The sequence below is a fragment of the Lepisma saccharinum genome, chromosome 2 (genome assembly GCF_977018435.1).
Source record: "Lepisma saccharinum chromosome 2, izLepSacc3.1, whole genome shotgun sequence".
NCBI lineage: Eukaryota > Metazoa > Arthropoda > Insecta > Zygentoma > Lepismatidae > Lepisma > Lepisma saccharinum.
Genome location: NC_139230.1, coordinates 14,601,951 through 14,628,760, shown reverse-complemented (window position 1 = coordinate 14,628,760; position 26,810 = coordinate 14,601,951). Strand labels below are relative to the sequence as shown.

Genomic DNA, 26,810 nt, shown 5'->3' with positions numbered 1-26,810 from the left:
GGTCTTGCTCTATTAAATGAGCAATTACAAATCACAACAAAATACACCTCATTAAATAACATAAAACAATCTATTTCTAATACCATGAGCCAAGCACATACCCCCTTCGATGATGAAAATCGAGTCTCGCTGATAAGTTATGATGAGACTTTACATCTGAGAATGGGAGTTGCTCTATTAAATGAGCAATTACAAATCACAACAAAATACACCTCATTAAATAACATAAAACAATCTATTTATAATACTATGAGCCAAGCACATACCCAATTCGATGATGAAAATGGAGTCTCGCTGATATGTTATGATGAGACTTTACAGCTGAGAATGGGTCTTGCTCTATTAAATGAGCTATTACAAATCACAACAAAATACACCTCATTAAATAACATAAAACAATCTATTTCTAATACCATGAGCCAAGCACATACCCCCTTCGATGATGAAAATCGAGTCTCGCTGATATGTTATGAATGGACTTTACAGCTGAGATTGGGTCTTGCTCTATTAAATGAGCAATTACAAATCACAACAAAATACACCTCATTAAATAACATAAAACAATCTATTTCTAATACCATGACGCAAGCACATACCCCATTCGATGATGAGAATGGAGTCTCGCTGATATGTTTTGATGAGACTTTACAGCTGAGATTGGGTCTTGCTCAATTAAATGAGCAATTACAAATTTTAACAATATAGACCTAATATAATAACATAAAATAATCTATTTCTAATACTATGAGCCAAGCACATACCCCGTTCGATGATGAGAATGGAGTCTCGCTGATATGTTATGATGAGACTTTACATCTGAGAATGGGAGTTGCTCTATTAAATGTGCAAATTACAAATCGTAACAAGATAGACCTAATATAATAACATGAAATAATCTATTTCTAATACTATGAGCCAAGCACATACCCCGTTCGATGATGAGAATGGAGTCTCGCTGATAAGTTATGATGAGACTTTACATCTGAGAATGGGAGTTGCTTTATTAAATGTGCAATTACAAATCGTAACAAGATAGACCTAATAAAATAACAAAAAAATAATCTATTTCTAATATTATGAACCAAGCACATACCCCATTCAATGATGAGAATGGAGTCTCGCTGATATGTTATGATGAGACTTTACAGCTGAGAATGGGTCTTGATCTATTAAATGAGCAATTACAAATCACAACAAAATACACCTCATTAAATAACATTAAACAATCTAGTTCTAATACCATGAGCCAAGCACATACCCCATTCGATGATGAAAATGGAGTCTCGCTGATATGTTTTGATGAGACTTTACAGCTGAGATTGGGTCTTGCTCTATTAAATGAGCAATTACAAATCACAACAAAATACACCTCATTAAATAACATAAAACAATCTATTTCTAATACTATGACGCAAGCACATACCCCCATTCGATGATGAAAATGGAGTCTCGCTGATATGTTAAGATGAGACTTTACAGCTGAGAATGGGTCTTGCTCTATTAAATGAGCAATTACAAATCACAACAAAATACACCTCATTAAATAACATAAAACTATCTATTTCTAATACCATGAGCCAAGCACATACCCCATTCGATGATGAAAATGGAGTCTTACTGATAAGTTATGATGAGACTTTACATCTGAGAATGGGAGTTGCTCTATTAAATGAGCAATTACAAATCACAACAAAATACACCTCATTAAATAACATAAAACAATCTATTTATAATACTATGAGCCAAGCACATACCCAATTCAATGATGAGAATGGAGTCTCGCTGATATCTTATGATGAGACTTTACATCTGAGAATGGGATTTGCTCTATTAAATGTGCAATTACAAATCACAAGAAAATACACCTAAGTAAATATCATAAAACAATCTATTTCCAATACTATGAGCCAAGCACATACCCTGCTCGATGATGCGAGTACAGATACGCTGATATCTTATGATGAGACTTTACATCTGAGAATAGGTATGGAAATTTAAGATCACAGCAAGATATACCTAATTAAATAGCGAATGAAATATATCCAAAATATTATGAGCCAAAGCTTAAAAATTCAATATTACCATTAAATAGTACCACTAAAATCACGGTAATTTGTATGTTCAAGGAGCTATTAGTAAACAATAAGTACAAATTACGTATGTACTCTTCACAACATCTTATTTGACCACCCGAAAGAATTTTAAGTCCCGAAATCGTAAACTTAGCAACATTGCACTTCGGCTCCAGGCAAGAGTAGTCAACTTTGAGTAGGTCCTTCCACTAGACAAAAAACACTGCAGTGAGAAGTTTTCAATTTCGCACTTTCCATGAACTTAGAAACTATAAACCGCTATTATACATAATACACAATCAAACAGAAATAATAAATTGGAAAAAGAACCTTGAGCAATTTTTAAAATTCTGCTAGCTCGACTTGAAATTATAGGGGTTTGAAACACTGAATACAGTTTTTCTCCACCTGGAGGATATCGCCATCAAGTTTGAGCAGAAAGAAGCAAATTTGTAAGGAGTTTATGCGACATTTTATTTACAATACCTTGCATAATATAGAACAGTTCTCAAAAAGTTATAATTTTAAGGACTTGTCGAGAAAATGTGTTTGGAACACAGGAAGGTGGGTGTCTTCATAAACATCAACATGTTTTTAAGGGCATAACGTCGTGAAGTTAACGTAGAGCAGTTGGTTAGACAGTGCTATCATTATTTTTCATCAAGAGTGAAAGTTCGCAGGTTCAAATCCCAACCTCACATTTTTTTGCTAAACAGAGACAGTTGATATTAGAATATTTAAAAAATTAATCTGATGCACACTGCAGGGACATCCCTTCTGCGCATATTTCCCCTTAGAACTTGTAGATTCCCAGTTTTTAAAGTTAATTTTTTTTCTAGTTATTGTTCATATGTTGTGTTAACACACACACACACACATCATGATTAATTCACAAGTCACATATATGTATTCAGGATGCAAAATGTAGTGTTATTTAAGTTATGTATTGTTTGATCTTTACTGACACATAAAATATTGATTATTTGATTTCGATATACGTATTAAAAAGAACATATACAGTTATGTTAAGTAGTGATGTAGTGCATTACTGTAACGAAGGAGAGCCTTTAATGAGTTCAAATTGCTAAGATAGGTAATTTTATGTCCGTACGATCGTAATGACTGTTGTCAATCCCCTCACCACCATCTTCAAGAAGATGAGTAGAAACATTACCGAGGTATGCATCGCATAAATATTTACAGTGATTTAATATAATCTTATATTACATTATTACAACACTTCGTACACGGTAAAAAACAATAAAAAAAAGAATCAGGAGTGGGTGAGATTTGAACCTATGACGTTCTTGACAAAAAAGCAAAACGAGATAACCATTTAACCAACTTATCAAAGGAGATTACTAACGTGAAACTCTGTAAGACAAGTTGATCTCAGTTTAAAGAACATTTTGCCGGAGTTCTGAACCACGTTTCGCCACACATCAGGGAAAAGACACAATTTGTAGAATCGTCCGGTATTGTGCAATGTATCTTTACTGTAATTTTGCTAAAAATCGAGAGAAATTTGCTTCATTGCATTGATATGTGATTTCAATTCTCTCCAGGTGGTGCAGAATGAGTTCAGTTCAGTGTTTCCAACTACACATAAATTCCCCTATTTTCTACTTCAGAATGAATGTTCTTAAAGAAAATATCAACATTTCTATTTCCAAGTTACGATTTTTTTATAATTGCATATTATATTACTGGTTTAGGATTTCTAACTTCACGGAATGTAAAGAATGAAACAAACTCACAAGAGCGTTTTCGTTTAGAAAGAAAAACTGTTGCTAAGTTGGATACTATTTGTGGACTCTGAAGCGCTATGTTGCCAAATTTACAAATTCAGGACTTCGAATTATTTCACGCCGGTACAGAAAGATGTTGCGAAAAGTACATACCCCGTTCGATGATGAGAATGGAGTCTCGCTGATATGTTATGATGAGACTTTACAGCTGAGAATGGGTCTTCCTCAATTAAATGAGCAATTACAAATCACAACAAAATACACCTCATTAAATAACATAAAACAATCTATTTCTAATACCATGAGCCAATGACATACCCCATTCGATGATGAAAATGGAGTCTCGCTGATAAGTTATGATGAGACTTTACATCTGAGAATGGGAATTGCTCTATTAAATGAGCAATTACAAATCACAACAAAATACCTAAGTAAATATCATAAAACAATCTATTTCTAATACCATGAGCAAAGCACATACCCCGTTCGATGATGAGAATGGAGTCTCGCTGATATGTTATGATGAGACTTTACATCTGAGAATGGGAGTTGCTCTATTAAATGTGCAATTACAAATCATAACAAGATATACCTGATAAAATAACATAAAACCATCTATTTCTAATACCATGAGCCAAACACATACCCTGTTCGATGATGCGAGTACAGATATGCTGATATGTTATGATGAGACTCTACATCTGAGAATAGGTATGGCAATTAAAGATCACAGCAAGATATACCTAATTAAATAGCGAATGAAATATATCCAAAATATTATGAGCCAAACTTAAAAATTCAATATTACCATTAAATAGTACCACTAAAATCACGGTAATTTGTATGTTCAAGGAGCTATTAGTAAACAATAAGTACAAATTACGTATGTACTCTTCACAACATCTTATTTGAGCACCCGAAAGAATTTTAAGTCCCGAAATCGTAAACTTAGCAACATTGCACTTCGGCTCCAGGCAAGAGTAGTCAACTTTGAGTAGGTCCTTCCACTAGACAAAAAACACTGCAGTGAGAAGTTTTCAATTTCGCACTTTCCATGAACTTAGAAACTATAAACCGCTATTATACATAATACACAATCAAACAGAAATAATAAATTGGAAAAAGAACCTTGAGGAATTTTTAAAATTCTGCTAGCTCGACTTGAAATTATAGGGGTTTGAAACACTGAATACAGTTTTTCTCCACCTGGAGGATATCGCCATCAAGTTTGAGCAGAAAGAACCAAATTTGTAAGGAGTTTATGCGACATTTTATTTACAATACCTTGCATAATATAGAACAGTTCTCAAAAAGTTATAATTTTAAGGACTTGTCGAGAAAATGAGTTTGGAACACAGGAAGGTGGGTGTCTTCATAAACATCAACATGTTTTTAAGGGCATAACGTCGTGAAGTTAACGTAGAGCAGTTGGTTAGACAGTGCTATCATTATTTTTCATCAAGAGTGAAAGGTCGCGGGTTCAAATCCCAACCTCACATTTTTTTGCTAAACAGAGACATATGATATTAGAATATTAAAAAAATTAATCTGATGCACACTGCAGGGACATCCCTTCTGCGCATATTTCCCCTTAGAAGTTGTAGATTCCCAGTTTTTAAGGTTAATTTTTTTTCTAGTTATTGTTCATATGTTGTGTTAACACACACACACATCATGATTAATTCACAAGTCACATATATGTATTCAGGATGCAAAATGTAGTGTTATTTAAGTTATGTATTGTTTGCTCTTTACTGACACATAAAATATTGATTATTTGATTTCGATATACGTATTAAAAAGAACATATACAGTTATGTTAAGTAGTGATGTAGTGCATTACTGTAACGAAGGAGAGCCTTTAATGAGTTCAAATTGCTAAGATAGGTAATTTTATGTCCGTACGATCGTAATGACTGTTGTCAATCCCCTCACCACCATCTTCAAGAAGATGAGTAGAGACATTACCGAGGTATGCATCGCATAAATATTTACAGTGATTTAATATAATCTTATATTACATTATTACAACACTTCGTACACGGTAAAAAACAATAAAAAAAAAGAATCAGCAGTGGGTGAGATTTGAACCTATGACGTTCTTGACAAAAAAGCAAAACGAGATAACCATTTAACCAACTTATCAAAGGAGATTACTAACATGAAACTCTGTAAGACAAGTTGATCTCAGTTGAAAGAACATTTTGCCGGAGTTCTGAACCACGTTTCGCCACACATCAGGGAAAAGACACAATTTGTAGAATCGTCTGGTATTGTGCAATTTATCTTTACTGTAATTTTGCTAAAAATCGAGAGAAATTTGCTTCATTGCATTGATATGTGATTTCAATTCTCTCCAGGTGGTGCAGAATGAGTTCAGTTCAGTGTTTCCAACTACACATAAATTCCCCTATTTTCTACTTCAGAATGAATGTTCTTAAAGAAAATATCAACATTTCTATTTCCAAGTTACGATTTTTTTATAATTGCATATTATATTACTGGTTTAGGATTTCTAACTTCACGGAATGTAAAGAATGAAACAAACTCACAAGAGCGTTTTCGTTTAGAAAGAAAAACTGTTGCTAAGTTGGATACTATTTGTGGACTCTGAAGCGCTATGTTGCCAAATTTACAAATTCAGGACTTCGAATTATTTCACGCCGGTACATAAAGATGTTGCGAAAAGTACATACGCCCTTCGATGATGAGAATGGAGTCTCGCTGATATGTTATGATGAGACTTTACATCTGAGAATGGGTCTTGCTCAATTAAATGAGCAATTACAAATCTTAACAATATAGACCTAATATAATAACACAAAATAATCTATTTCTAATACTATGAGCCAAGCACATACCCCGTTCGATGATGAGAATGGAGTCTCGCTGATATGTTATGATGAGACTTTACAGCTGAGAATGGGTCTTTCTCAATTAAATGAGCAATTACAAATCACAACAAAATACACCTCATTAAATAACATAAAACAATCTATTTCTAATACCATGAGCCAATGACATACCCCATTCGATGATGAAAATGGAGTCTCGCTGATAAGTTATGATGAGACTTTACATCTGAGAATGGGAATTGCTCTATTAAATGAGCAATTACAAATCACAACAAAATACCTAAGTAAATATCATAAAACAATCTATTTCTAATACCATGAGCAAAGCACATACCCCGTTCGATGATGAGAATGGAGTCTCGCTGATATGTTATGATGAGACTTTACATCTGAGAATGGGAGTTGCTCTATTAAATGTGCAATTACAAATCATAACAAGATATACCTGATAAAATAACATAAAACCATCTATTTCTAATACCATGAGCCAAGCACATACCCTGTTCGATGATGCGAGTACAGATATGCTGATATGTTATGATGAGACTCTACATCTGAGAATAGGTATGGCAATTAAAGATCACAGCAAGATATACCTAATTAAATAGCGAATGAAATATATCCAAAATATTATGAGCCAAACTTAAAAATTCAATATTACCATTAAATAGTACCACTAAAATCACGGTAATTTGTATGTTCAAGGAGCTATTAGTAAACAATAAGTACAAATTACGTATGTACTCTTCACAACATCTTATTTGAGCACCCGAAAGAATTTTAAGTCCCGAAATCGTAAACTTAGCAACATTGCACTTCGGCTCCAGGCAAGAGTAGTCAACTTTGAGTAGGTCCTTCCACTAGACAAAAAACACTGCAGTGAGAAGTTTTCAATTTCGCACTTTCCATGAACTTAGAAACTATAAACCGCTATTATACATAATACACAATCAAACAGAAATAATAAATTGGAAAAAGAGCCTTGAGGAATTTTTAAAATTCTGCTAGCTCGACTTGAAATTATAGGGGTTTGAAACACTGAATACAGTTTTTCTCCACCTGGAGGATATCGCCATCAAGTTTGAGCAGAAAGAACCAAATTTGTAAGGAGTTTATGCGACATTTTATTTACAATACCTTGCATAATATAGAACAGTTCTCAAAAAGTTATAATTTTAAGGACTTGTCGAGAAAATGTGTTTGGAACACAGGAAAGTGGGTGTCTTCATAAACATCAACATGTTTTTAAGGGCATAACGTCGTGAAGTTAACGTAGAGCAGTTGGTTAGACAGTGCTATCATTATTTTTCATCAAGAGTGAAAGGTCGCGGGTTCAAATCCCAACCTCACATTTTTTTGCTAAACAGAGACAGTTGATATTAGAATATTTAAAAAATTAATCTGATGCACACTGCAGGGACATCCCTTCTGCGCATATTTCCCCTTAGAACTTGTAGATTCCCAGTTTTTAAAGTTAATTTTTTTTCTAGTTATTGTTCATATGTTGTGTTAACACACACACACACATCATGATTAATTCACAAGTCACATATATGTATTCAGGATGCAAAATGTAGTGTTATTTAAGTTATGTATTGTTTGCTCTTTACTGACACATAAAATATTGATTATTTGATTTCGATATACGTATTAAAAAGAACATATACAGTTATGTTAAGTAGTGATGTAGTGCATTACTGTAACGAAGGAGAGCCTTTAATGAGTTCAAATTGCTAAGATAGGTAATTTTATGTCCGTACGATCGTAATGACTGTTGTCAATCCCCTCACCACCATCTTCAAGAAGATGAGTAGAAACATTACCGAGGTATGCATCGCATAAATATTTACAGTGATTTAATATAATCTTATATTACATTATTACAACACTTCGTACACGGTAAAAAACAATAAAAAAAAAGAATCAGGAGTGGGTGAGATTTGAACCTATGATGTTCTTGACAAAAAAGCAAAACGAGATAACCATTTAACCAACTTATCAAAGGAGATTACTAACGTGAAACTCTGTAAGACAAGTTGATCTCAGTTTAAAGAACATTTTGCCGGAGTTCTGAACCACGTTTCGCCACACATCAGGGAAAAGACACAATTTGTAGAATCGTCCGGTATTGTGCAATGTATCTTTACTGTAATTTTGCTAAAAATCGAGAGAAATTTGCTTCATTGCATTGATATGTGATTTCAATTCTCTCCAGGTGGTGCAGAATGAGTTCAGTTCAGTGTTTCCAACTACACATAAATTCCCCTATTTTCTACTTCAGAATGAATGTTCTTAAAGAAAATATCAACATTTCTATTTCCAAGTTACGATTATTTTATAATTGCATATTATATTACTGGTTTAGGATTTCTAACTTCACGGAATGTAAAGAATGAAACAAACTCACAAGAGCGTTTTCGTTTAGAAAGAAAAACTGTTGCTAAGTTGGATACTATTTGTGGACTCTGAAGTGCTATGTTGCCAAATTTACAAATTCAGGACTTCGAATTATTTCACGCCGGTACATAAAGATGTTGCGAAAAGTACATACCCCGTTCGATGATGAGAATGGAGTCTCGCTGATATGTTATGATGAGACTTTACAGCTGAGAATGGGTCTTCCTCAATTAAATGAGCAATTACAAATCACAACAAAATACACCTCATTAAATAACATAAAACAATCTATTTCTAATACCATGAGCCAATGACATACCCCATTCGATGATGAAAATGGAGTCTCGCTGATAAGTTATGATGAGACTTTACATCTGAGAATGGGAATTGCTCTATTAAATGAGCAATTACAAATCACAACAAAATACCTAAGTAAATATCATAAAACAATCTATTTCTAATACCATGAGCAAAGCACATACCCCGTTCGATGATGAGAATGGAGTCTCGCTGATATGTTATGATGAGACTTTAGATCTGAGAATGGGAGTTGCTCTATTAAATGTGCAATTACAAATCATAACAAGATATACCTGATAAAATAACATAAAACCATCTATTTCTAATACCATGAGCCAAGCACATACCCTGTTCGATGATGCGAGTACAGATACGCTGATATGTTATGATGAGACTTTACATCTGAGAATGGGTATGGCAATTAAAGATCTCAGCAAGATATACTTAATTAAATAGCGAATGAAATATATCCAAAATATTATGAGCCAACCTTAAAAATTCAATACGACTACAATCACGGTAATTTGTATGTTCAAGAAGCAATTAGTAAACAATAAGTACAAATTACGTATGTACTCTTCACAACATCTTATTTGACCGCCCGAAAGAATTTTAAGTCCAGAAATCGTAAACTTAGCAACATTGCACTTCGGATCCACGCAAGTGTAGCCAACTTTGAGTAGGTCCTTCCACTAGACAAAAATTTGTTGCCAAATTTACAAATTCAGGACTTTGAATGTTTACAGGATGGTATATTAAGATGTTGCGAAAAGTACATACCCGATTCCATGATGAGAATGGAGTCTCGCTGATATGTTATGATGAGACTTTACATCTGAGATTGGGAGTTGCTCTATTAAATTAGCAATTACAAATCACAACAAAATACACCTCATTAAATAACATGAAACAATATATTTCTAATACTATGAGCCAAGCACATACCCTTTTCGATGATGAGAATGGAGTCTCGCTGATATGTTATGATGAGACTTTACATCTGAGAATGGGTGTCGCTCGATTAAATGACCAATTACAAATCACATCAAAATATACCACACGAAATAACATAAAACAATCCATTTCTAATACCATGAGCCAAGCACATACCCTGTTCGATGATGCTAGTACAGATACACTGATATGTTATGATTAGACTTTACATCTGAGAATGGGTGTTGCTATATTAAATGAGCAATTAAAAATCACAACAAAATACACCTCATTAAATAACATAAAGTAATAATTTCTAATTCTATGAGCCAAGCACATACCCCATTTCGATGATGAGAATGGAGTCTCGCTGATATGTTATGATGAGACTTTACATCTGAGAATGGGTGTCGCTCTATTAAATGTGCAATTACAAATCATAACAAGATAGACCTAATAAAATAACATAAAAGAATCTATTTCTAATACTATGAGCCAAGTACATTCCCCTTTCGATGATGAGAATAGAGTCTCGCTAATATGTTATGATGAGACTTTACATCTGAGAATGGGTGTTGCTCTATTAAATGAGCAATTACAAATCACAACAAAATTCACCTCATTAAATAACATAAAGTAATAATTTCTAATTCAATGAGCCAAGCACATACCCCATTTCGATGATGAGAATGGAGTCTCGCTGATATGTTATGATGAGACTTTACATCTGAGAATGGGTGTTGCTCTATTAAATGACCAATTACAAATCACAACAAAATACACCACACGAAATAACATAAAACAATCCATTTCTAATACCATGATCCAAGCACATACCCTGTTCGATGATGCTAGTACAGATACACTGATATGTTATGATTAGACTTTACATCTGAGAATGGGTGTTGCTATATTAAATGAGCAATTAAAAATCACAACAAAATACACCTCATTAAATAACATAAAATAGTATATTTCTAATACTATGAGCCAAGCACATACCCAGTTCGATGATGAGAATGGAGTCTCGCTGATATGTTATGATGAGACTTTATATCTGAGAATGTGTGTTGCTCTATTAAATGAGCACTTACAAATCACAATTAAATACACCTAATTAAATAACATAAAACAATCCATTTCTAATACCATGAGCCAAGCACATACCCCGTTCAATGATGAGAATGGAGTCTCGCTGATATGTTATGATGAGACTTTACATCTGAGAATGGGAGTTGTTCTATTAAATGTGCAATTACAAATCATAACAAGATAGACCTGATAAAATAATATACAATAGTATATTTCTAATATCATGAGCCAAGGACATACCCTGTTCGATGATGCGAGTACACATACGCTGATATGTTACGATGAGACTTTACATCTGAGAATGGGGATGGCAATTAAAGATCACAACAAGATGTACCTAATTAAATAGCGTATGAAATATATCCAATATATTATGAGCCAAACTTAAAAATTCAATATTACCATTAAATAGTACCACTACAATCAATTTGTATTTTCAAGGAGCAATTAGTAAACAATAAGTACAAATTACGTATGTACTCTTCACAACATCTTATTTGACCGCCCCGAAAGAATTTTAAGTCCCGAATTCGTAAACTTAGCAACATTGCACTCGCAAGAGTAGTCAACTTTGAGTAGGTCCTTCCACTAGACAAAAAACACTTCAGTGAGAAGTTTTCAATTTTGCACTTTCCATGAACTTAGAAACTATAAACCACTATTATACATAATACACAATCAAACAGAAATAATAAATTGGAAAAAGAACCTTGAGGAATTTTTAAATTTCTGCTAGCTCGACTTGAAATTAGAGAGGTTTGAAACACTGAATACAGATTTTCTCCACCTGGAGGATATCGCCATCAAGTTTGAGCAGAAAGAACCAAATTTGTAAGGAGTTTATGTGACATTTTATTTACAATACCTTGCATAATATAGAACAGTTCTCAAAAAGTTATAATTTTAATGACTTGTCGAGAAAATGTGTTTGGAACACAGGAAGGTATTCATAAACGTCAACATGTTTTTAAGGGCATAACGTCGTGAAGTTAACGTATAGCAGTTGGTTAGATGCTGCTATCATTAACTTTCATCAAGAGTGAAAGTTCCCGGGTTCAAATCCCAACCTCACATTTTTTTGCTGAACAGAGACAGTTGATATTAGAATATTTAAAAAATTAATCTGATGCACACTTGACAGACATCTCCTCTGCGCATATTTCCCCTTAGAAGTTGCAGATTCCTAGTTTTTAAGGTTAAAACTTTTTTCTAGTTATTGTTCATATCTTGTGTTAACACACACACATCATGATTAATTCACAAATCACATATATGTATTCAGGATGCAAAATGTAGTGTTATTTAAGTTATGTATTGTTTGCTCTTTACTGACACCTAAAATATTGATTATTTGATTTCGATATACGTATTAAAAAGAACATATACAGTTATGTTAAGTTGTGATGTAGTGCATTACTGTAACGAAGGAGAGCCTCTAATGAGTTCAAATTGCTAAGATTGGTAATTTTATGTCAGAACGATCGTAATCACTATTGTCAATCCCCTCACCACCATCTTCAAGAAGATGAGTAGAAACATTCCCGAGGTATGCATCGCATAAATATTTACGGTGATTTAATATAATCTTATATTACATTATTACAACACTTCGTACAAGGTAAATAACAATAAAAAAAAAAGAATCAGGAGTGGGTGAGAATTGAACCTATGACGTTCTTGACAAAAAAGCAAAACGAGATAACCATTTAACCAACTTATCAATGGAGATTACTAACGTGAAACTCTGTAAGACAAGTTGATCTCAGTTGAAAGAACATTTTGCCGGAGTTCTGAACTACGTTTCGCCACACATCAGGGAAAAGACACAATTTGTAGAATCGTCCGGTATTGTGCAATTTATCTTTACTGTAATTTTGCTAATAATCGAGAGAAATTTGCTTCATTGCATTGATATGTGATTTCAATTCTCTCCAGGTGGTGCAGAATGAGTTCAGTTCAGTGTTTCAAACTACACATAAATTCCCCTATTTTCTATTTCAGAACGAATCCTCTTAAAGAAAATAATAACATTTCTATTTTTAAGTCACGATTTTTGTTTAATTGCTTATTATATTACTGGTTTAGGATTTCTAACTTCATGGAATGTAAAGAGTGAAACAAATTCACAAGAGCGTTTTCGTTTAGAAAGAAAAACTGTTGCTAAGTTGGATACTATTTGTGGAATCTGAAGCGCTATGTTGCCAAATTTACAAATTCAGGACTTTGAATGTTTACAGGATGGTATATTAAGATGTTGCGAAAAGTACATACCCCATTCCATGATGAGAATGGAGTCTCGCTGATACGTTATGATGAGACTTTACATCTGAAAATGGCAGTTGCTCTATTAAATGTGCAATTACAAATCTTAACAAGATAGACCTAATAAAATAACATAAAATAATCTATTTCTAATACTATGAGCCAAGCACATACCCCATTCGATGATGAGAATGGAGTCTCGCTGATATGTTATGATGAGACTTTACATCTGAGAATGGGTCTTGCTCAATTAAATGAGCAATTACAAATCACAACAAAATACACCTCATTAAATAACATAAAACAATCAATTTTTAATACCATGAGCCAAGCACATACCCTGTTCGATGATGCGAGTACAGATACGTTGATATGTTATGATGAGACTTTACATCTGAGAATGGGTATGGCAATTAAAGATCTCAGCAAGATATACTTAATTAAATAGCGAATGAAATATATCCAAAATATTATGAGCCAACCTTAAAAATTCAATATGACTACAATCACGGTAATTTGTATGTTCAAGAATCAATTAGTAAACAATGAGTACAAATTACGTATGTACTCTTCACAACATCTTATTTGACCACCCGAAAGAATTTTAAGTCCCGAAATTGTAAACTTAGCAACATTGCACTTCGGCTCCAGGCAAGAGTAGCCAACTTTGAGTAGGTCCTTCCACTAGACAAAAAAACACTGCAGTGAGAAGTTTTCAATTTCGCACTTTCCATGAACTTAGAAACTATAAACCGCTATTATACATAATACACAATCAAACAGAATTAATAAATTGGAAAAAGAACCTTGAGGAATTTTTAAAATTCTGCTAGCTCGACTTGAAATTAGAGGGGTTTGAAACACTGAATACAGTTTTTCTCCACCTGGAGGATATTGCCATCAAGTTCGAGCAGAAAGAACCAAATTTGTAAGGAGTTTATGCGAAATTTTTTTTACCATACCTTGCATAATATAGAACAGTTCTCAAAAACTTATAATTTTAATGACTTGTCGAGAAAATGTGTTTGGAACACAGGAAGGTGGGTGTCTTCATAAACGTCAACATGTTTTTAAGGGCATAACGTCATGAAGTTAACGTAGAGCAGTTGGTTAGACAGTGCTATCATTATTTTTCATCAAGAGTGAAAGGTAGCGGGTTCAAATCCCAACCTCACATTTTTTGCTGAACAGAGACAGTTGATATTAGAATATTTAAAAAATTAATCTGATGCACACTTGACAGACATCTCCTCTGCGCATATTTCCCCTTAGAAGTTGCAGATTCCTAGTTTTTAAGGTTAAAACTTTTTTCTAGTTATTGTTCATATGTTGTGTTAACACACACACATCATGATTAATTCACAAGTCACATATATGTATTCAGGATGCAAAATGAAGTGTTATTTAAGTTATGTATTGTTTGCTCTTTACTGACACATAAAATATTGATTATTTGATTTCGATATACGTATTAAAAAGAACATATACAGTTATGTTAAGTAGTGATGTAGTGCATTACTGTAACGAAGGAGAGACTTTAATGAGTTCAAATTGCTAAGATTGGTAATTTTATGTCCGTACGTTCATAATGACTCTTGTCAATCCCCTCACCACCATCTTCAAGAAGATGAGTGGAAACATTACCGAGGTATGCATCGCATAAATATTTACAGTGATTTAATATAATCTTATATTACATTATTACAACACTTCGTACATGGTAAATAACAATAAAAAAATAAATCAGGAGTGGGTGAGTTTTGAACCTATGACGTTCCTGACAAAAGAGCAAAACGAGATAACCATTTAACCAACTAATCAAAGGAGATTACTAACGTGAAACTCTGTAAGACAAGTTGATCTCAGTTGAAAGAACATTTTGCCGGAGTTCTGAACTACGTTTCGCCACACATCAGGGAAAAGACACAATTTGTAGAATCGTCCGGTATTGTGCAATTTATCTTTACTGTAATTTTGCTAATAATCGAGAGAAATTTGCTTCATTGCATTGATATGTGATTTCAATTCTCTCCAGGTGGTGCAGAATGAGTTCAGTTCAGTGTTTCCAAATACACATAAATTCTCCTATTTTCTATTTCAGAACGAATCCTCTTAAAGAAAATATCAACATTTCTATTTCGAAGTTACGATTATTGTTTAATTGCTTATTATATTACTGGTTTAGGATTTCTAACTTCATGGAATGTAAAGAATGAAACAAATTCACAAGAGCGTTTTCGTTTAGAAAGAAAAACTGTTGCTAAGTTGGATACTATTTGTGGACTCTGAAGCGCAATGTTGCCAAATTTACAAATTCAGGACTTTGAATGTTTACAGGATGGTATATTAAGATGTTGCGAGAAGTACATACCCGATTCCATGATGAGAATGGAGTCTCGCTGATATGTTATGATGAGACTTTACATCTGAGATTGGGAGTTGCTCTATTAAATTAGCAATTACAAATCACAACAAAATACACCTCATTAAATAACATGAAACAATATATTTCTAATACTATGAGCCAAGCACATACCCCTTTCGATGATGAGAATGGAGTCTCGCTGATATGTTATGATGAGACTTTACATCTGAGAATGGGTGTCGCTCTATTAAATGACCAATTACAAATCACAACAAAATACACCACACGAAATAACATAAAACAATCCATTTCTAATACCATGAGCCAAGCACATACCCTGTTCGATGATGCTAGTACAAATACACTGATATGTTATGATTAGACTTTACATCTGAGAATGGGTGTTGCTATATTAAATGAGCAATTAAAAATCACAACAAAATACACCTCATTAAATAACATAAAATAGTATATTTCTAATACTATGAGCCAAGCACATACCCAGTTCGATGATGAGAATGGAGTCTCGCTGATATGTTATGATGAGACTTTACATCTGAGAATGTGTGTTGCTCTATTAAATGAGCACTTACAAATCACAATTAAATACACCTAATTAAATAACATAAAAATCCATTTCTAATACCATGAGCCAAGCACATACCCCGTTCGATGATGAGAATGGAGTCTCGCTGATATGTTATGATGAGACTTTACATCTGAGAATGGGAGTTGCTCTATTAAATGTGCAATTACAAATCATAACAAGATATACCTGATAAAATAACATAAAACCATCTATTTCTAATACCATGAGCCAAGCACATACCCTGTTCGATGATGCGAGTACAGATACGCTGATATGTTATGATGAGACACTACATCTGAGAATAGGTATGGCAATTAAAGATCACAGCAAGATATACCTAATTAAATAGCGAATGAAATATATCCAAAATATTATGAGCCAAACTTAAAAATTCAATATTACCATTAAATAGTACCACTAAAATCACGGTAATTTGTATGTTCAAGGAGCAATTAGTAAACAATAAGTACAAATTACGTATGTACTCTTCATAACATCTTATTTGACCGCCCCGAAAGAATTTTAAGTCCCGAATTCGTAAACTTAGCAACATTGCACTCGCAAGAGTAGTCAACTTTGAGTAGGTCCTTCCACTAGACAAAAAACACTGCAGTGAGAAGTTTTCAATTTTGCACTTTCCATGAACTTAGAGACTATAAACCGCTATTATACATAATACACAATCAAACAGAAATAATAAATTGGAAAAAGAACCTTGTGAATTTTTAAAATTCTGCAAGCTCGACTTGAAATTAGAGGGGTTTGAAACACTGAATACAGTTTTTCTCAACCTGGAGGATATCGCCATCAAGTTAGAGCAGAAAGAACCAAATTTGTAAGGAGTTTATGTGACATTTTATTTACAATACCTTGCATAATATAGAACAGTTCTCAAAAAGTTATAATTTTAATGACTTGTCGAGAAAATGTGTTTGGAACACAGGAAGGTGGGTGTCTTCATAAACGTCAACTTGTTTTTAAGAGGATAACGTCGAGAAGTTAACGTAGAGCAGTTGGTTAGACAGTGCTATCATTATTTTTCATCAAGAGTGAAAGGTCGCGGGTTCAAATCCCAACCTCACATTTTTTTGCTGAACAGAGACAGTTGATATTAGAATATTTAAAAAATTAATCTGATGCACAGTGCAGGGACATCCCTTCTGCGCATATTTCCCCTTAGAAGTTGCAGATTCCCAGTTTTTAAGGTTAATTTTTTTTTTTCTAGTTATTGTTCATATATTGTGTTAAATGTGCAATTACAAATCATAACAAGATAGACCTAATAAAATAACATAAAAGATTCTATTTCTGATACTATGAGCCAAGCACAGACCCCATTCGATGAGGAGAATGGAGTCTCGCTGATATGTTATGATGAGACTTTACATCTGAGAATGGGTGTTGCTCCATTAAATGAGCAATTACAAATCACAACAAAATAGACCTAATAAAATAACATAAGAGAATCTATTTCTGATACTATGAGCCAAGCACATACCCCGTTCGATGATGAGAATTTAGTCTCACTGATATGTTATGATGAGACTTTACATCTGAGAATGGGTGTTGCTCTATTAAATGAGCAATTACAAATCACAACAAAATACACCTAATTAAATAACATAAAACAATCCATTTCTAATACCATGAGCCAAGCACATACACCATTCAATGATGAGAATGGAGTCTCGCTGATATGTTATGATGAGACTTTACATCTGAGAATGGGTGCTGCTCCATTAAATGAGCAATTACAAATCACAACGAAATACACCTAATTAAATAACATAAAACAATCCATTTCTAATACCATGAGCCAAGCACATACACCATTCGATGATGAGAATGGAGTCTCGCTGATATGTTATGATGAGACTTTACATCTGAGAATGGGTGTTGCTATATTAAATGAGCAATTGAAAAATTACAACAAAATACACCAAATTACATAGCATACAATAGTATATTTCTAATACTATGATCCAAGCACACACCCCATTCTAAGACGAGAATGGAGTCTCGCTGATATGTTATGATGAGACTTTACAGTTGAGAATGGGTCTTGCTTTATTAAATGAGCAATTACAAATCACAACAAAATACACCAAATTAAATAACATAAAACAATCCATTTCTAATAATATGAGCCAAGCACATACCCCGTATGATGATGAGAATGGAGTCTCGCTGATATGTTATGATGAGACTTTACATCTGAGAATGTGTGTTGCACTATTAAATGAGAAATTACATATCACAACAAGATAGACCTAATAAAATAACATAAAATAATCTATTTCTAATAGTATGAGACAAGCACATACCCCATTCGATGATGAGAATGGAGTCTCGCTGATATGTTATGATGAGACTTTACATCTGAGAATGGGAGTTGCTCTATTAAATGTGCAATTACATATCATGAGAATATAGACCTAATAAAATAACATAAAATAATCTATTTCTAATACCATGAGCAAAGTACATACCCCGTTCGATAATGAGAATGGAGTCTCGCTGATATGTTATGATGACACTTCACATCTGAGAATGGGTGTTGTTCTTTTAAATGAGCAATTACAAATCACAACAAAATACACCTAATTAAATAACATAAAACAATCCATTTCTAATACCATGAGCCAAGCACATACCCTGTTCGGTGATGCGAGTACAGATACTTTTGTACGTTATGATGAGACTTTACATCTGAGAATGGGTATGGCAATTAAAGATCACAGCAAGATGTACCTAATTTAATAGCGAATGACATATATGAAAAATATTATGAACCAACCTTAAAAATTCAATATTACCATTAAATAGTATGACTACAATCACTGTAATTTGTATGTTCAAGGAGCAATTAGTAAACAATAAGTACAAATTATGTATGTACTCTTCACAACATCTTATTTGACCTCCCCCAATTCGTAAACTTAGTAACATTGCACTTCGGCTCCAGGCAAGAGTAGTCAACTTTGAGTAGGTCCTTCCACTAGACTAAAAACTCTGCGGTGAGAAGTTTTCAATTTTGCACTTTCCATGAACTTAGAAACTATAAACCACTATTATACATAATACACGATCAAACAGAAATAATAAATTGGAAAAAGAACCTTGAGGAATTTTTACAATTCTGCTTGCTCGACTTGGAATTAGAGGGGTTTGAAACACTGAATACATTTTTTCTCCACCTGGAGGATATCGCCATCAAGTTTGAGCAGAAAGAAGCAAATTTGTAAGGTGCTTATGTGACATTTTATTTACAATACCTTGCATAATGTAGAACAGTTCTCAAAAAGTTATAATTTTAATGACTTGTCGAGAAAATGTGTTTGGAACACAGGAGGATGGGTGTCTTCATAAACGTCAACATCTTTTTAAGGGCATAACATCGTGAAGTTAACGTAGAGCAGTTGGTTAGACACTGCTATCATTATTTTTCATCAAGAGTGAAAGGTCGCGGGTTCAAATCCCAACCTCATGTTCGATGATGAGAAAGGAGTCTCGCTGATATGTTATGATGAGACTTTACATCTGAGAATGAGTGATGCTCTATGAAATGTGCAATGGACAACCACAACAAAATAAACCTAATTAAATAGCATACAAAATCAAATTCTAATAGTACAGCCAATATTAAATGTTATCATTTAGTAATAACAATACCATCATGGTACTATGTACATATGTTCAGGGAATAATTAATAAAGAGTAAATAAGAATTATGTATGCACATATCCCATTCGATGATGAGAATGGAGTCTCTCTGATATGTTGTGATGAGACTTTACATCTGAGATTGGGTATTACTCTATTAAATGAGCAATTAAAAATCACAGCAAAATATACCTAATTAAATTGCGAATTAAATCTGTCTAAAATATTGTGAGCCGACCTTAAAACTTCAATATTACCATTCAATAGTAGGACTACAATCATGGTAATTCTTATGTTCAAGGAGCAATTAGTAAGCGTTAAGTACAACTTATGTATGTACATACCCCATTCGATGGTGAGAATGGAGTCTCGCTGATATGTTTTGATGAGACTTTACATCTGAGAATGGGTATTTAAAATTTAATGTAGGAGAATCCATGTGTAGGTTGAAACACTGAACTGGTTCTCCTCCATCTGGAGAAAATTGCTGTCACATTTTAATGCAAAGAGGAAAATTTCTCACAAATTCAGGCAAAATTTCAGTTAAGATAACTTGCATAATACCAGATGATTCTGCAAAGTTCATCTTTTCCTTCAACTTTAGTGTAAATTGTTCTGATCTCCAGCAACATGTTTGTTTCCACAGAGATCAAAGTGTTTTACAAAGCATTTCGTTAGTAATCTTATGGAGCAGTTGGTTAAGTGGTTTCCCCGTTATACATTTTCATCACGAATGAAACATTGTAGGTTTGAATCCCACCCTCCTTTGTTTCTTTTTCCTTTTTCTTGTCATTTAAGTATAATAGTATAACATAAGATTATATTAAATCACTGTGCATTCCTCGATATATCCTTTTGCTCAGCCTTCTTTGATTTTTCTATGGTGCAGTACTCATCATAGGTTCAACGATATTAGTGATTGATATGATTTTATGCAAGACCTTTTTTTTTCATTCAGCTGTCATAAGTTATGTTAACACACATTAAGAACTTATAGACTAATATGGGTAAGGGAAGTCGGCAATCTGGATCCATACCTTCGGAACAAGGATTGGTTCTGTATGTCATAAATATCTGTTCTTAAACAGGAAGTTGTAATCAAGGGGTTCCAGTTTCGATACCCAGTGGAGGCACAGTGGTTCAGATTTCAGTTTAAACTGTAAATCAAGTCTCGATTAGCCTATCTGTGTATAAATGGGACATAAAACAACAATACAAATAAATACAAACAAGATGTAGTGCTCTTCACTGCGAACCATGATGCAACCATTTATTTTTTTCCGATATTCAACATTCAAAACTACACACCTCAGAATTTCCTTCAAATGTCTCTTCGTATTCTACGTTGCATCTTGCTTACAATAATTCAAATATCTTCCGGAAATGGTGAACATAAACTGCATGTACATCCAAGGAAATTTCCAAGAAATGTAGATAAGAATTCTCATCGAAAGTTCACTTTCCGAAAAAGTTTTGTGAAGAAGGATGTTTGAACCCATGACCTTCCATTCAGCAAGAGAACATGATACCCCTACACAACACATCTCACATTTTCGTCAAGCACACTGTTCGAGCAATGAGATATACACATTTCTGAAGTGTTTAATGTCAAGTAGAAAGTCTTAGATGGAGGTTCTTCAAGGACCATTTGGAACTTTACATCGGATCGGTATTGGTAAATTTTACATAGGAATTTCATCAGTTTTGGCGAAAATTTAATTTTCGTCCATCCCTACCAACTATATTTATGTTAACAAGGATGTTCAAAGTCAATTCAATTTAGTTAGGTATAAAAGAATCACTATTACATACCTTCATGGTCCTTGGAAGTTCACATCAGCTTTTCTGCACTTCTTGAAGGCAAACACCTCACAGTCTTTCTAATTCAACAAATATCAATTTCCTGCAAAACAAATAAAAAGTAAATAGGAAACACACCAGACATAGAAAAAATTTGATTGATTGATTGATCGATTTAGTTTATTTTACTTCGCATTTTGTGCCTCTTGGCTAATTTGCGAAGATGGGGATGAGTGATGAAATTTATGAATGGACATTCACAAACAACCAAGCCCGAGTGGGATTCGAACCCGGGACCTTTGGCATTGTAGCGCGATGTGCTAACCACTCAGTCACAGGGCCCGGCAGGAAAAATTTTAATTTTCGTGGCTGCACGCTGCATCTTCAGTGGTAGAAGAAAAGATGGTGGAAAGATCACAGTTGCCATCACCAAGAGGAGAAGGTTAAGATTAGCAGTAACCTTTAGTGGACGGAGGCCTCCTCATGTATTAGCCTATACGGGTGAGAACTTTCCAGGCATGTTCTTTTCAAACTTGCCACAAAGCACGTGCATGTACATGCACATGTGCACACACACACACACACGCACACACACACATATATAAACATTAGAGCTTGTTGTTATGATTATGTATTCATTACCATACGTAAGCAGAGACCTACCATGGATAACAGTGTGGCCCTTAGAAGAGCCAATTCTTCACAAACCAGAGCAGCCAAGCATGGGGATGAGCCTTACAAGGACAGATTCTACACCGGACGGCCCCTCTACTTGAAGTAACACAGGACAGGAACACCCCACTACAACAGTTTTACCAAATGTAGGATACACCTCCAGGAAGTTGAGCAGAATTCTTGTTAGGCATGGCATGAAGACCATTCATAGGTCGCCACTGAAAACCAAGCCGTACTCTGTTCAGTCAAATATGACCCGGAACTCCACATTCCAGGAGTATACCATGTGAGTGTGGGACACCTATTATAGAGAGTAAACAGGATGCACCATTGAGCAGTGACATAGTGAATATCAATGCAACATCAGGTTATTCCAACCAGAAAAGTCAGGACAAGCAGAACATAGCATCACGGAGGGACACAGGATTTTATTTGCCAACACCAAAATAATAGGTAAATGTGCCAGTTACTGGGACCAACAAATAAAAGAAGCCATACCAATTTCACGGGAAAGCACCAATCTCAACAGCGTCCAAGCTCCATCCCATTATATCCACATATTTAACCCTTCACAGGTCTCCATTTTTACATTCACTAATGATGAGAGCAATTAATGTGTTGGAAGCTAACTCAAAATGTTGGAAGCTAACACCGATATAACCTGGCTGATAACCCAAGAACATTTGTTCGCATAGATAAACTATATTTGTAATTTTTCTTAGGATCCAAGTTCATTCTGGTTTCCCTGGGATCCACACTCGAAGATTATTAAAGCAGGGCATGGTATGGGATTTGGGCTCCAGAAGTGTAGTGTACATAAAAATTCTCAGTTCAAATCCTGTATCAGCCAGCATAAAACATCTTTCCAGTGAAAATGAATATTCTGTGGTTTGTTGCGCAAAGTGGATTTTAAGTATGTTTTGTAAACTTGTACAGAACGTTATATCATACAAGATTGATTTGTGACAGTCAGATTTACCGACGTCATTATTATTATTATTATTGTCCATAGCGGTAAAAAATGTGTTGATTCAAAGCGTTGAGAGTTTTAAGTTGTAAGAATACATATTTGATTTTTGCCAAGCCGACGGGAGGAACGAGACGTTCACGTGTCTTAAGGGTGAGCACCTGAAGGGTCACGTTATGCGTCTAAAGCTTAGGAAATTCGACCGTAATGACAAACATTTAAATATCTCTGTTTCCAGCGGTCAGATTCACGTGAAACTTATACCAGCGCAGTGGCATGTGTGCAAGGACGGATGTGTGGAGTTTCGTCGCGATCAAGCAACAATTATGGATGCCAGGTCAAATCGGTTGTAATTGATCAGTTTGTGGACACCGGTTGCAATTGAGCTATGGGCGACAGCGAGGCTGAGGCTTAATCCGCACAAACTCAACTTCGAGCATGGCTCGTCCCACTTGGGAGACAATAGAGCAAAGTGAAATGACCTCTTCGGAAGCGTCACTTCAACGAACGCCTAGCGTCTCTTTTCAAAATCTAAATAAAACGAAGGACATGGTTTTTTGACACACAGTCTTACCGCGATCCTTGTAGCGAGAGCAGCTCCGTGCTACCTCCCCGTGTACAGTTTTGCCGCGATTCTTGTAACGAGAGCACCTCCGAGCTACCTCTGCGTGTACAGTGGACTTTGTTGTGTTTTACGAACACCAGTGTGTGTGATAGACAGTAAGTCTACACGAGTGCGCCTACCTCAACCGCTGGGAGCAGTTGAAGCGAGACCGTGTTTTTTGTGATTGCCTTACGCCGTTTATAATTTTTTTGAGAAACGAGGAACACCGGAAACTATGGCGGGCTAGAGGAAGAAGAGAGATGAGGGCGTTACGTCGATTCGCCCGATGTCAGAAGAGACTACGCCGATGATGCCTACCATATGCCACGAAGAGAGAGAGGAACGACGAAACACGCCGATGATGCCTACCATACGCCACGGAGAGAGAGAGAGGAACGACGAGCCACGCCGATGATGCCTATCCGCCGCCATGGAGAGAGAGAGAGAGAGAGAGAGAGAGAGAGAGAGAGAGAGAGAGAGAGAGAGGTCGAACGCCCCCTATTGATACGCCGATGATGCCTACCATCCGCCACGTTGACGTCCCGACGTCCAGACCACCGATCCCGAGGGGAAGAGAAACCGAGGAACCAGAAGTATGAACACTTTTCGCATCTTCATCGTCGCGACCAAGGAAACCTTCGGTGTGAATACTATGTGTTTTTCAATCGCCCATAACGATGCCAGGATGCACCTCGGAAGCTGAGAGTTGGTAATGTATTCATCTGTGTGATTGTCAGCACGTGACGGCCCGATTGATTTAGAGAACGCCCTTGAAATTCGTCAACATTTTGAAAATGCCCACTCAACTCGAAATTTTATATCAAACTCCCGTCGCGCTTGTCATTTGTAATTTATTCGTCTCAGGTCAATTTTTCTTATTCCTTGTGATATTTTTTTAATGGTCTTAAATTTATTGTTGTTTGTGCTCCTTTGTATTCGTTTAAAGTGCGTACTATTAGAGTAAAGCGCCGCCCACTTAATTGTTTAATCTACTTGAGGTGTTAATTTTTTATGTGTCAGTGCTAGCTATGTCAGGCAGCATGTGTGATTATTTAGTAAAAGTATTTGCCTGGTAACATGAATTGCTCGTCGCGGCGAAGTGTTTAAGTCCCGCCTGCTAGAGAGTATATGTTTGCGTCACTCAACGGAGGTTATTTGTTATGTTTGAACCACGTGAGGTCTTGTAAAAGGAAAACGTCCGCCCACGTGAATGTAATTGCCGTTGAGATGCCTTTGTTTATGCTGGTTAAATAATGCATTGTCACCGCGCCGACTAGTTTCTTTTTAAAAGGTGAACTTAAGTAAGGGCTGGCTAGGATTTGAGTAGCACTGGAGAAAAATCACAAATGACCTGGTTAGATAAAAATTAAGGTAAATTTAAATATGAATGCAATCATTAAGGCTTATCGTCATAAAACCTGTACATGTCATGTATCATTCTTTGTGTCGATGACCCCGTGAGAACTGAATGTGTGAATGAATGTCAGAACGTGAAAGAGGGGGAGATGTAGTAAACTGATTTTTGTTGGTTATGAATAGAATATACTTTTTATTTTCATGTTAATTTTGGGCTATATCATTTCGTACGCATGTCGCTACCCGTGATTTTCAGGTATGCAGCTAGCCGCTTCCCGGCTACAGGTAAAGAGGTGGTTATTTGAAATTACATATGTCTTTGTTTTTATTCGATATGGCTTATCACTATGCACTGTCGGTCACCGGTTCCTACACACGACCTTAACCTGGACCGTAACGCTATTTCGCTTGTCCGAGGGAGATTTTGCTGCCTCTATCTAGGTAGTGGTAGCATTTGTTTTCCCGGGCAAGGAAGGGCGTTACACATTTTGATTGATTTAGTTTATTTTACTTCATGTTTTGTGCCTCTTGGCTAATTTGCGAAGATGGGGATGAGTGATGAAATGATGAATGGGCATTCACAAACAACAAAGCCTGAGCAGGATTCGAACCTGGGACCCTTGGCATGGTAGCATGATGTGCTAACCACTCTGCCACAGGGTCTGGCTATATCATTCAAGAAAGTCCTGCAATATTTCTAACAGGTTTGTTTATTACATGAAATACATGTGCGCCTCAATTTTTTAAAAAATATCCATGGAATATGTACACTTCTGTTCACAGAAACTGGCACACTCGTTTGAGTTAAAGATCAGCTTCGTTGCCGATCAAGTGTGTCAGTACAGCCGAAGTAAAGGTTCGGGAAAACAGCACTCTTCAGTGTTGCTTACCACTAAAGATTTTCACCGAATGCAGGGAAATTTCTGACTTGCCGACTGAAAGAAACGGTCACAGGAAAGCCTTGCATTTTAATTATTAACCTTTTGAGTCCCAAGGCCATTTTCACAAGTAAGCCTCTTGGTCCTGAGCCGATTTTGAGCAAAATGCAGAGTTTCAATTAAATGAGTGTAGATTGGAAACTAATTGCCCTAGAGAGATGAGTGACATACCGTTGTACGCGGAATGAACCAGA

The 26,810-nt window shown here is 35.2% G+C and overlaps 1 protein-coding gene across 3 annotated transcripts in view; it reads right to left on the bottom strand.

The window, feature by feature from the left end:
- The window catches only part of LOC145983923 (phosphatidylinositol 3-kinase regulatory subunit alpha-like), a 521,211-nt gene that overhangs the window by 470,452 nt on the left and 23,949 nt on the right, over positions 1 to 26,810 (bottom strand). For all 3 annotated transcript variants that reach the window (XM_083117077.1, XM_083117079.1, XM_083117078.1), the window contains one exon: positions 22,089 to 22,179. The gene's annotated coding sequence lies outside the window, so the exon portion shown is untranslated. The remainder of the gene's footprint in view (positions 1 to 22,088; positions 22,180 to 26,810) is intronic.